This window comes from Ursus americanus, chromosome 27 (genome assembly GCF_024610735.1).
Source record: "Ursus americanus isolate L20-20 chromosome 27, mUrsAme1.1.p, whole genome shotgun sequence".
NCBI lineage: Eukaryota > Metazoa > Chordata > Mammalia > Carnivora > Ursidae > Ursus > Ursus americanus.
In genome coordinates, this window is record NC_142153.1 from 38,531,301 (window position 1) to 38,543,088 (window position 11,788).

The 11,788-nt window shown below is 51.0% G+C and overlaps 1 long non-coding RNA gene across 3 annotated transcripts; it reads right to left on the reverse strand.

The window, feature by feature from the left end:
* Positions 1 to 243: 243 nt before the first annotated feature.
* Positions 244 to 5,774, reverse strand: LOC123784532 (uncharacterized). 3 transcript variants are annotated; one of them, XR_015722014.1, is made up of 4 exons: positions 5,644 to 5,774; positions 5,227 to 5,555; positions 3,622 to 3,726; positions 244 to 3,126 (listed from the first exon to the last, which is right to left on the reverse strand). It is a non-coding gene; the product is annotated as an uncharacterized LOC123784532 (long non-coding RNA). The 3 variants fall into 3 exon arrangements; XR_006777496.2 differs by lacking the exon at positions 3,622 to 3,726; XR_015722015.1 differs by lacking the exon at positions 3,622 to 3,726 and having other exon boundaries at positions 5,218 to 5,555.
* Between the last annotated feature and the right edge of the window lie 6,014 nt (positions 5,775 to 11,788).

The window sequence follows — 11,788 nt, forward strand, 5'->3', positions numbered from 1 at the left end:
AGGCAGATACAACCATCTGAGCCACCCAGGCGTCCCAACACTTTTATTTTTTTTTAAAGATTTTATTTATTTAACAGAGAGAGAGGGCGTTTGAGAGCACAAGCAGGGGGAGTGGCCGGCAGAGGGAGAAGCAGACTCCCCACTGAGCAGGGAGCCCAATGCAGGACTTGATCCCAGGACCCTGAGATCATGACCTGAGCTGAAGGCAGACGCTTCACTGACTGAGCCACCCAGGCGCCCCAGGACTTTATAAACATTTTTAATGGAAAAATTATGAAGAAGAAAAAAATCAATACATATGACTACATAAAAATGTAAAACCTAGCCACATAAGAATTAAGACACTCTACAATAAACTAGGAATAACAGACAAGGAGTTAATGTTCCTTCATTCAGTCATTCAGCAAACATTCATTGTGACCTACTATGTGTACGTGTTTTCTGTGTGCTGGGTGTTCAGCAGTAGACAATACAGACAAAACCAGCCCCCTCGTGGCAGAGGGAGCAGACAATAGATTGGTAAGACAAGCAAAAAACCCCAGACAGAAAAAGGGACAAAGGATGCAACAGACAATTCACCTAAGAGAAAAACTGAACACCTAAGAAATCTGTTTGTGTTGTTTGTGCCCAAGTCTGTCCTAAATTCTACGAGCAGGACCTGTGTCAACCATCTGGCACCACTGGCTCCCACGGCGGCGCGTCAGACCCTTGCCAATAGCAGGCCTGTCCGTCCACACTCCTTCAGCCATGCTTTGCCATTCCTGACACCCACCCAGGGCTCCAGACTCTGGAGCTGGTGTCTGGTTTGGGATCCTGGCCCCCCTCTACTTAAGATGTCCTTGGGCAAGTTCCTTAAGCTCTGTGTGCCTCAGTTTCCCTCATTTATTGTGTTCCGATTAAAGTAGAGCCTACCTCAGTGTTAGGCTGAAGATCAAATGAGCTGGCGCATGTGAAGTGCTCAGAACGGCGCCTGGTGCAGAGAAAGCTCTCAATACATGGCAGTTTTTATGGACCTCCTCCTAAAGGACACCCAGAGGAGGACTCCAGTGACGGACAGTTGTGCTGGGACAGGAGGGAAAAATCCAGTCCCCACAGACAAGTGGGAGCAGTATCTGTGTTCAGCGCCTCCCGGAGGTCAGGATTTTTCAGTAGCTGCCCTCACCCTCATGGCAAGACTCCTGCCATGACACAGCTCCATGGACTTAATACCGCAACAACTCAGGACCAGGAAACTTGCTTTTCATCGTTTTCATTGACACGTTGTATCTTCATATTCTTTTTTAAAGATTTTATGATTTATTTAAGAGAGAGCGAGCACAAGCAGGGGGAGGGACAGAGGGAGAGGGAGAAGCAGACTCCCCACTGAGCAAGGAGCCCAATACAGGACTCGATCCCAGGACCCTAGGATCATGACCTGAGTCAAAGGCAGACGCTTCACCGACGGAGCCGCCCAGGCGCCCGGGTCTTCATTTTTTATTTTCAGACGCCCTGTGTGCACACCTTCCTGCTGTCTTTTCATGAACCACTGGTTCACCCAGTTCTAATAAAGCCCTATTTGCCTGTCTCTGGAGCCAATGGGAAGCAATGAAAAAGGCTTAACAAAAGTCCCCCTAAATAATGAATGAAAAAAAGAAACCTTGTGAGTATTCTTCCCACCATATTGTTGAAAACTACCCCTAACAGTGACATGTGTATTTTGCTGCCTTGTCTTCAAACATCTCTCCTTGAAAATGCCACACAATCCTCAGCTAGTATTTCAGTGTAACTCAGCCCTGTCTTGGAAGTGACGGTAGATAGCAGACCTACTGTTCTCCAGCGTAAGAGGGGGATTTAAGGTTCACATTCCAGAGGGGTGGTATGAAATTTGAGGGTCTCTTAGATCCTTGGCTTGAGAGCAAGGCCATGAATAACTAAGACTTTTGAAATGTCTTTCTTATACCTACTCCTTTATAAAGCACCTTGGGAAGGACAAAGTATGACATGGAGAATTCTGACTCTAGTATAACTCTAGTTTTATCCCAGTTCACAAAACCAAGGCACATTTCAGTATGACAATAAAAATGTAGCTCGTGGCTACAAATACAGATTTTCCAAAAACATGGAATATGCCCCAATTTTTGTTTCCAAATTTGGAAATTCCTTCTCCTAACTCCAGCCCTCCAGGATTGCAAGCAGGAATATTATTCAATAAAAATTCACATTCAAGGATGTTAACAGAGTTATAAAACATAGGAGAGACAATCTGCATGTAACATGCGTACATAAAATTAATAGACGAGTAGCTTTGAGAAGGACTTCCTGTTTTAGATTTCATTTTAATTATAGCAGAGCCTGCTGTCACCTTTATTTTTCCTTAACCCATGTCCTCTGTTATAGCCCACAGTTAAAGGAAACATCTACATAAGGACATTTTTGCCTAGTGAAAAATAGCTAAAGAACTACTGGCTAAATAAAATATCCTTGTGATAACCTACAGGCTAGGTACATAAATGAATGAGCAGAATGTATTGGACGACAGGACCAATGGAGCCTATAAACTGGAGGTAAGCTGCCCTCTCCAACGGGGCCTGCCACGTGTTACCATTCAGGATGAGGGGGCCAGGGTCCCCAAATCTTCCAACTTTCCAACACAGGTCAGAAATCCTGATTTTTAGGAGAAATCTGCAAATCTTTAAATTTTGAAAACTATGCAAAAATTAAAACAAAACACTGTGTAGCCCAACCAATGAACAAACCAACCCCATCTGCAGCCTCGAACTGTCTGGAGGGTTTGGAGGGCTCCCAGTTAGCGAGCTCTGCCATTAGTCAGGTATTGGACTTTGTTCCGTTTTGGTGTTGGTGATTTCAATGCTCCCTGCATCTCATAGCAAATGGAGACCCCTCATCAGGCACTGAATTGGAAGGTACAAATGTACTCCAGTCAATGACACGACAGCTCAAAGCAGATCTTATCCAGATGAGAACCATCACGAGAAATGAAGGAGGGAGTGGACAGTGTTCTGGCGTTTCATGAATCAGGCTTGTTGCAGGAGGCAGGCTAGCGCAGTTCTTGAATGAGAGTTTTCCACGATTCCGTATTCCAGACCCGTGAGACGGTGGGGTTCCAAAGCACAAGTGACAGGTAGGCTGTAAATAAATATTTAAGTCTATGCTAGCACCCAGAGTTACCTGAACCAGAGGTTGGACTTGTTCCGGGTAAATGCTTTTAGATTAAGGAAGCGGACCCTTCCCACTTCCTTCCTGCTTTGATTTCCACTTTCTGTGTCCTCGCTTTCTTCTTCCAGATGACGCGGTTCTCTCCTCCTGGTCTAGGTTCATTCTGTCTATGGGTCAAGCCATTCTTCTCAATTACCCAAGCTAGTATAAATATTCGGTTCTGAAACGCATCGTTCCATCTTCTTACTTTATTTACAACATTATCCTTAGGCAACTATTAAAATTAGTCTTAAGGAAACAACGTCCCCCATTTTCAAACCCAGCGGTGCCTTCCCACTGTCACAGAACCCCCACCCTCACCCACTTCTGTCTTTGTCTGATGACAATGACAGCCATTGTCTGCAAGTGCAGGGGGTGGGGGGCATTGGGGATTGTTCTCAGGCTACATGGGCTTGGGGGGCTGACCTGGAAATGGGCTTCTGGACTTCATCCCCATCTACTTCTAGTAAGTTTGCTTCTCTGGCCATGTTGAAGAGCTAAAGATCACTCTTACAAGTAAGGAGTCCTGCCCTTGAAACAAACAACATAGTTGGGGAACCCCTGTGGATTCAGCACTTCCAATGTGAATCCTTAAGAAATTTGGTTTTCTCACCAGCAGGGACCTAGGAATACGATGGGTGAGGTAAGGGAGGTTTAAGATATAAGAGGTGAAAGAAATATTCTGAAAAAAAAAAAAGAAAGAAAAATATTCTGGAGGTTTAGAAACATGGTCTGGGACTGGGTTAGTGATTGATTAATTAATTGTAGATTCATTCAGAAGAAAAAAAAGGAATCCCAGGTCAGGTACTGTGTTTGGTCCTGGAAATGCAAAGATATGTAAGTTACTACTAACACACCTTATTAAAATAATAAAACAAATAAGAAGTGAGCTCTTCCTTCAAGGATCTCAGGGTCTAGAAAACCGAGCAGACAGGTATTTGTGATTCCCACTATGCTAGGGAGTATCGCAGCAGGTACAGGCTTCAGAGGAAACGCAGAGAAGCAAGAGCGGAACTCTAAAGTTTTCAGAGCAGGTTTTAAAGAACGTTAAGCTACTGGAGCAGGGTTTTGAAAGAAGAGTGCACCAGGAAGCCTAGCTGGGAAAGGGCGCTCCGGGCATCACGGAGAAAGCATGATCTCATACAACCATGGGGACTATTTCCAGCCCTACCCTGTGGGCCAGTCGGTGACCGGCCGCTGGGATGATGAAGGTGCTCGGCGCCAGCAGCCAGGTTAGGACGGCTCATGAAGGTGAAGAATGCGAGCAGGGGAAGGAGGCAGGTTGGCCAAGAGGACAGAGGCGGGCACGTCGGCAGGTGCAAAGGCTCGGGAGAAAGCGGAACGTGGGTTCTTCGAGGGGCTGGAGCCGCACGGTTTGATTGGCAGCAGTGTGAGCCAGCGGGGGGTGAGGAATGAGGGTAATTAGTCCCGTCGCCCCCCCCCCCCCCCCCCCCCGCCTTCCAGGGCAGAGCCTTCCAGCCGCGGTGGCCTCCAGGAGAGTGCGCTTTACCGTCCAGGCCAGGTGGGGAAGAAGCAGAGGCAGGACCCGCCGCCTACTGTGGAGGTAGAGAAGATGAAGGGCCGGCTGCGCAGCACAGCGGAGAACAGGGGACAAACACTGTCGGTGTCGGGAAGGAGGAGAGGCTGAGGGCCACGGGCTTACCAGCCCACCAGAGGAGCTTCTGGGCCTCGCCGCCGAGCCCGGGCACACCGCCCTGGAAGGGAATGCCCGCCGCGGGGCCGTGGGCAGGCAGGGGCTCTCCCTCGCCCCCCACCCGCTCCCCTGAGCCAGGGCGCGGGCCCGAGCACCCCGCGGGGTTTGAGCTCGCCCCGCCCTGGCCGCGCGCAGGCTGGCACCGACCCGCCCGGCGTCCACCCGGCAGCCCGCCCTTTGTTACGTGGCCGGCTTCCCCCGAGCCGGAGCCAGGGAATCGCTCTCCTTCTCCTCGATTTGTTAATTATTTAAACACTCTGTGTGCGTGCGTGTGTGTGTGTTTAATTTCCTTTATTAAAAAAGCGCACCGTGCCTACCGGGACGACAAAGCTGAAAGAGGCTGGAAGGACACCCGAGAGATTTCGTTCTGAGAATTTGCCAGCAAGCTGGTGAAGACGCCGGCGATCGGGAGATTCTAGTGGCAACAGAGACTCCTAGCGACGAGAGTGAGCGCTGGGCCCCCGCGCCTCCAGCCTCGGCTCGGGGCTCGGGCATCCCGCCTTCCCGCAGGCTGGCCGTCCTGGCTTCCCTCGCGCCAGGCAGAGCTGGAGGCTGCTTCTCAGCCCCTGGGGCAGCCCTGCCGGCCTGTCGTCGCGCTGGGCCGATGGACGGGGGACCCAGATGTATGCCCATCATCTTGACGGTCCTTAAAAGAGGCGTATTTAAGGTTTCCTCCGTATATACCCTGTGCCAGACACCGTTCTAAACTCCGTCTTACCTCAGTTACTCCTTACCTCACATCTCCGGGGCGGGGTTCTGTTGTTACCCCATTTACCGCTGAGGAAATGGATGCACAGAGAGGTGAAGGACCTGGCGGAAGCTCACACAGCCGCAGACTCCGGGGGCCCGCCCCTAGCCATGCCCTCCAACTCCGCTCCTTTGCTCCGCCTGCAGGAGGAAGCAGAGCGCCCGGCTGCGGGGGGGCGGGGGGGGGCACGTCTTCCATTAGGGCTCCCGGGTGGATCAGACTTTAAATGGGAACAGTGGAATCGGAAACCGGCGTGACAGGGGCGCCTGGGTCGCTCAGGCGGTGAAGCGCCTGCCTTTGGCTCAGGTCATGATTTCCGGGTCTTGGGATCGAGTCCCACATCGGGCTCCCTGCTCAGCGGGGAGTTTGCTTCTCTTACAAGAAAAAGAAACTGAAAGCCATTCCAACCACAGTAATCTCTACCTGCCACAGTAGGAATAAGGGCAGGGATCGGGCTCTGAGCTTGCAGTGCAGGCCGTGCGCTTGGGGCCTCTCAGAAGCACGGACTCATTGGCTGCAGCGAATCCGACCCGCACTCTTTCCTTCACTCAGAGAAATTCCTCTTGTTCCCAAATGAAGTGCCAGAAATTCCCCCCTTTGGTCCTCCTACTCTCTTCTCCGTCCTCCTGGAAGAGGGAAGGATCCAACTATGGACAGCCTCGCTTTCATCTGCAAGCTTGGCGGTGGCCGAAAGGCAGTAGTCCTAATGTTAGGGTGAAGAAAGAACGGTGGGTGGGCTCAACTCTGGTGACTGTCCCCACTGAGCCCTAACCTAAAGGGATGGAGGCAAAAAGTAACAAGGAGGACGAGAGGATGCAGGTAAAGACGGTCTAGGTGTGGCAGTTTGAAAACATGGCCCCAGAGTTTTTGCTATTCCTATCAAGAGGCAGGGTCTCTGTTCTCTTCTCTGGACCTCGAGCCCTGCTACTGTTTAACCAGTTGGATACAGAGGACGCAGAAAGCTGCTGTGCTGGTTTCCTAGCCCTGGCCCCAAGAAAATGGCAATATCGACCTCTTGGCTCGGGGAACCCAATGACCAGACTGTAGGGACGCCCAAGCACATCGTGGAGAGGCCCACGGGGTCAGAAGCCAAGTACCCTGGTTCTCTGCACAGCCTGAGCTCTCAGCCAACAGCCAATTCCAGTCTCCGGCTGTGTGAGAAAGCCATCTTGCACATGGATCCTCCAGCCCCCCCATCCCCAGATGCCCCAGCTGATGCCATAAGGAGCGGACATGAGCCTTCTCCTACACCCTGATCCCTGTCCAAACTGCAGACCCCACCAGCTACCTCCGTGAAGCCTCAGATGGTTAGTTACGCAGCAATGGGTAACCGGAGCGCCATGCGCCATGCCCCGGGGGGGAATGCCACCTACCCCTCAGCCCCGCCCAGGAAGTGGCTACTGGTCAGCCTCTCGCACGCATGATGGTGTGGGGTCTGTGAGATTGGATCCAGACACTGGCCAGAGCTAACAGGCCACTGCTTGGCTTTCACACACGTCCCAACGCTCTCTCCCTCTCTCCTTTACCTGCGTCCTTTGATCTTGGGAAGCTACCCTATACTCAGGATACTTGCCAACATCACTCTAACTTACTAAAACACATGGGGATCAAGAACTCCAGTCACCTTGTTTCCCAGACTCAAGTCAAGGCCCGGTGCTGTCGTGGGGTTTTGGCAGTCCCCTGCACAGTGCTTTATGGAAAGCAGATGCCACTGTGGGACCCAGATGGAGGTGAGATCAACGAGGGGTGGGCCCACGAGCAAACGCAAGGAAAGCCCGTCACAGGAGCCAAGAGAGGACCAAGTTCAAGGAGATCGGGATGATAGGTACCACATATAACAGAAAAAAAGATGAAAGCATCTGCTGGATTTGGGATGATGGGCAAAGTCAGTTTTAGTGGAGCTGAAGGGACAGAAATTAAATTGGGGTAGATCTGAGTAAGGAAGAGGGGGTAAGTCGAGGCAGCACCCACAGGCAAGTCCATCCCCACGTTTGTTGAGAAGGGAAGGCAAGAGATGGGCAATAAAGGTGCCCGGGTGGCTCTGTCAGTTAGGTGTCTCCCTTCAGCTCTGGTCATGATCTCGGAGTCCTGGGATGGAGTCCCTGTGCATCGGGGGAGCCTGCTTCTCCCTCTCCCCACCCCCGCTCGTGCTCTCTCTCCCTCTTTCTCTCTCAAATAATAATAAATGATCTTTAAAAAGAGAAAGAGACTGGCAATAAGTCTAAAGGGAAAGTGGAGGGCTAGTAGGTACTTCTTGTTTTTAATAGTCTGGATTTTAAGGTGGAGATTGCTAAGCAAGGTTATTCAAGAGCACAGGGGAGGGGAGGGCATGACCACTAAGGCCTGGGACTGGGACTGGGGCGGCAGGGGAAGCCCATCGGTGGTGCCCCCCCCCCCACGGGGAACTGGAGATGCCAGGACCACCCAGGAAGGAAGGGTGAGCACGATTTCACTCCCAGCGCTTTCTGTGCAGGCTGGGGGCACAGGGCGGACTCCGGCCACTTGCCTGGAAGCTGCGTGCGCACGCTCTTCATGCAAGGTCTTTCACAGATGAATTAAAAACAGTGTTTTCCAAAGAAAACCATCTTGGCTAAATACGCTCTTATTCCTTCTTTATATAAGAGGGACTGTTCACATTACAGGTGGCTTTGGGAGGGAAGCTGGCCCCGCTGCCCTTCCCTCGAGTCCCCTCGCACATTGCCTCTGTGACCGACTTGCCCGAGTGGTACCCGAGCCGGGAGGCGGGACGCCGGGCCTCGGCCGCCATCCCGGCTCCTCAGCGCCACCCAGTGGCAGCGGGCGGAACCTCACGCTAGCGCAGAGGGGCTCCGGCGTAAAACCTCCCTTTGTCCTCGGGAGGTGGTTTTCCTGCCAAAGCGAACGCCGCGCGTTACAGCCGCTGACGGGCCGGCCTGAGAAACAAAGCCCTGATTTTTTATAGCAACAGTGGAAACCAGACCCCACTTCCTTCCTCCGGGATTAGGGCTTTATTGATGCTGGTGGAATAGGTCATCTTGTTTCAGAGTTGATCTGCAGCCATCCGTACTCCGAGAGCGAGGGAGGAGGAATATTTAAGCTCTCCCAGGGTTTTTATCAAAGGTTTTTCTGTTCGGGTTACCAAACAGGTACAAAGGACTCTCAGATGGGTGTTTCTTTCTTTTTCTTTCTTTCTTTCTTTCTTTCTTTCTTTCTTTCTTTCTTCCTTTTTTTTTTAAGATTTTATTTATTTATTTGACAGAGATAGAGACAGCAGCAAGAGAGAGAACACAAGCAGGGGGAGTGGGAGAGGAAGAAGCAGGCTCATAGCGGAGGAGCCTGATGTGGGGCTCGATCCCACAACGCCGGGATCACGCCCTGAGCCGAAGGCAGACGCTTAATGTCTGCGCCACCCAGGCGCCCCTCTTCCTTCCTTCCTTCCTCTTTCTTCTTTCTTTCTTTCTTTCTTTCTTTCTTTCTTTCTTTCTTTCTTTCTTTCTTCTTTTTCTTTCTTTCTTTCTTTCTTTTCTTTTTCTTTCTTTCTTTTCTCCCTCTCTGTTTTAAATTTCTTAATAACACCGAGCCTGAATTTCTCTTCCCCTCCTGGTTGAGAGCAAGTGAGCTTGGGGGCGTGTGACGAGTGACAGGCCCCTGTGCCCACCTGTAGGGGAAAACCTCCCTGTTCCCAGAGCAACTTTGCCATCGGGCTGCGGCGACCAACGGCATCACTGCAGCGGGTGCTCTGTGATGAATTCAGTTTCTCACAAGGAAAGTCAGGACGAACCGCCTCAAAATAAAGGTTTAGCAATATTCAAAACAAAACCGCCACAGCAATTAGTATGCAAAGCAGGGTGGGGGCTGGGGGAGGCGCCGGCCAGCCCTCCCAGGCGGGGGAGGGGGGGTTCCAAGCAGGCCCCGGAGAACTGTGAGTACCTGAGTTGCCCCTTGAAGGCTGCACGTCCTCTGCAACATGGCAGGACAGCAATGTCCCTCAGAAGATTATTGGGAGTTTTGAATGAGATAAAATATATTACATGGTTATGAATTTTATTCTAAAACATGCGTGTAAGAAATGCCACATGCCGAAATTTTCTAAATCCTATTCAATCAGCTTGCCTGTGTGGTGAGAAACTGGATCTCGGTCATATTTGGGGTCTCCTCCTCATCTCTAGGGTCACACAAGAATCACTGGCATATCTGTGGTGTCCAGAAAACCAGGTTTGGGCCTCTGGCCTTAGCCCATCACGGTCATTGCCAACATTCACTCATGCTCAAGCCAGCCTGGTCCCTAAGGCCTGTGAGCGCCCTGGAGTGTAGGCTCTGGCCTGCTTAGGGGACTCCTCTGCACGGTTCACAATATGCCACTTTGGCATAAGGATTATTGTCAGCTAAAGGCAACTGAGAATCAACCAGTGCAGGATGAGTTCTCTACCCTCGCCTTAACTGCCTAAAACAGGGCATGAATTTCCCTGTGCGAAGGTGGCATAAATATCCCCCTGGCTTGTCCCAGGGGGAGGAGAGAACTCTTGCTGCAGGAGGACGGCCAACATCGAAGATAGTCTGCGCAAGCAAACCTTATCCTCCAGGATTTTCTGTCACCCTCCCACAAGTTAGCAGCCCAGATCCCCTTCCTTATCTAGTCGCCTGCCTACAACTTATCTCCAGGTGTTAAAATGGTATATAAGTCCCCAAGTCTAACCACATCTTTGGGGTTTTTACTTTTCCTGTGAAGCCCTGTGCACATAACATTGAAAATATATTTTTTAAATTTCACACCTTTTCTCCTGTTAACACGCCTTTCATCTCTTTAATTCACAGACCTCAGCCACTAAGTCTAAGAGGGTAGAGGAAAAACATTTTTTTTCTCTCCCCTACCCCTCACAGCCAAGCCCTCTGAGTTCCTTCCTCTTCCCCGGGGGGCTGGGGGGCACACTTGGCACTGGGTAAAGGGTCAGTGCCAGTCCTTATTACTTGCGGAATCTATTCCAATCTCTAGTCCATTGGCAGCCTTGAGAGAACTTCTCCACGCCTCTGGTCACACTGGCACCTTCCACCTCTTCCCCTCCGAAGACCTCAAACTCTGTCCTATGCCCTCAAGAAATATCTCCCATGATCCCCGACGTGAGGCAAGAGAGCCAGAGTGTTACAGGATTTCTTTTCCTTCGGTGCCCATGGTTCTTGGTCACGCTGCTTCGAAGAATGAAGAGGGAGACCAGACGGAGTGGTGGGCAGCAAAGCGAGGTTATTGAGCGATAGCAGTACAAAGCTCCCGAGGAGGGGGGACCTGAGAGGGTTGCCACTGGAATTTCTTTTTATTATTATTATTGTTATTTTTAAACATTTTTTATTTAAATTCAATTAACATCTGGTGTATTATTAGTTTCAGGGGTACAGTTCAGTGAGTCATCCGTTGCCTGTAACACCCAGTGTTCATTACATCACGTGCCCTCCTTAATGTCCGTCACCCAGTTACCCCATCCCCCAAGCCCCTCCCCTCCAGCAACCCTCAGTTTGTTTTCTATGATTTAGAGTCTCTAAGTCTAGGGGATTTTATGGGCTTGTTCTCGATCTGTTTTAATCTGATTAACCCTCTGTGCACCTGTCATCCAATGAGGTTTTTGTCATCTATCCATCACGTGGGAAAGGGAGGAGGGCTCCTTCCAGGACCGTGTACAATCCTTTTAAGGGTGGTTTCCTCTCAGGGCGGGGGGCCTGGTCCCTGCCTGCCTTTCTTCTGACTATTCTTCATCAAAAACTTGGTGGCAAAGGGGGAAAAAGCCAGGAGAACAGCAACAGGAAAAACACACATTAATGTCTCCATCATTCATCCTGTAAAGGGGTAGCGTGTGTTCAGTGAGTGGCGTGTCACGGATGCCAGAGGCTGGCTTTGGGGCCTAATTAGCACTGCCACTACTGTATTTGTGCTTTGGGTGTGGCCCACTCACCGTTTCTTTGGTCTTCTCCACCCACTCGGCGCTGGTGCAGCTGGGGCTCTGCTCGGCCTCCCTCGGGGCCTTGAAGGAAACCTCCGTCAGTTTCCCACCTATGACTAAGCAGGTTGGGGAGGGTGGGGGCAAAAGAGGTCGCAGACATTCAGTGGATACATTCTGAAAACAGCCTCATCAGCCCTGGCGGTTTCCCTCCCACCATGCCTG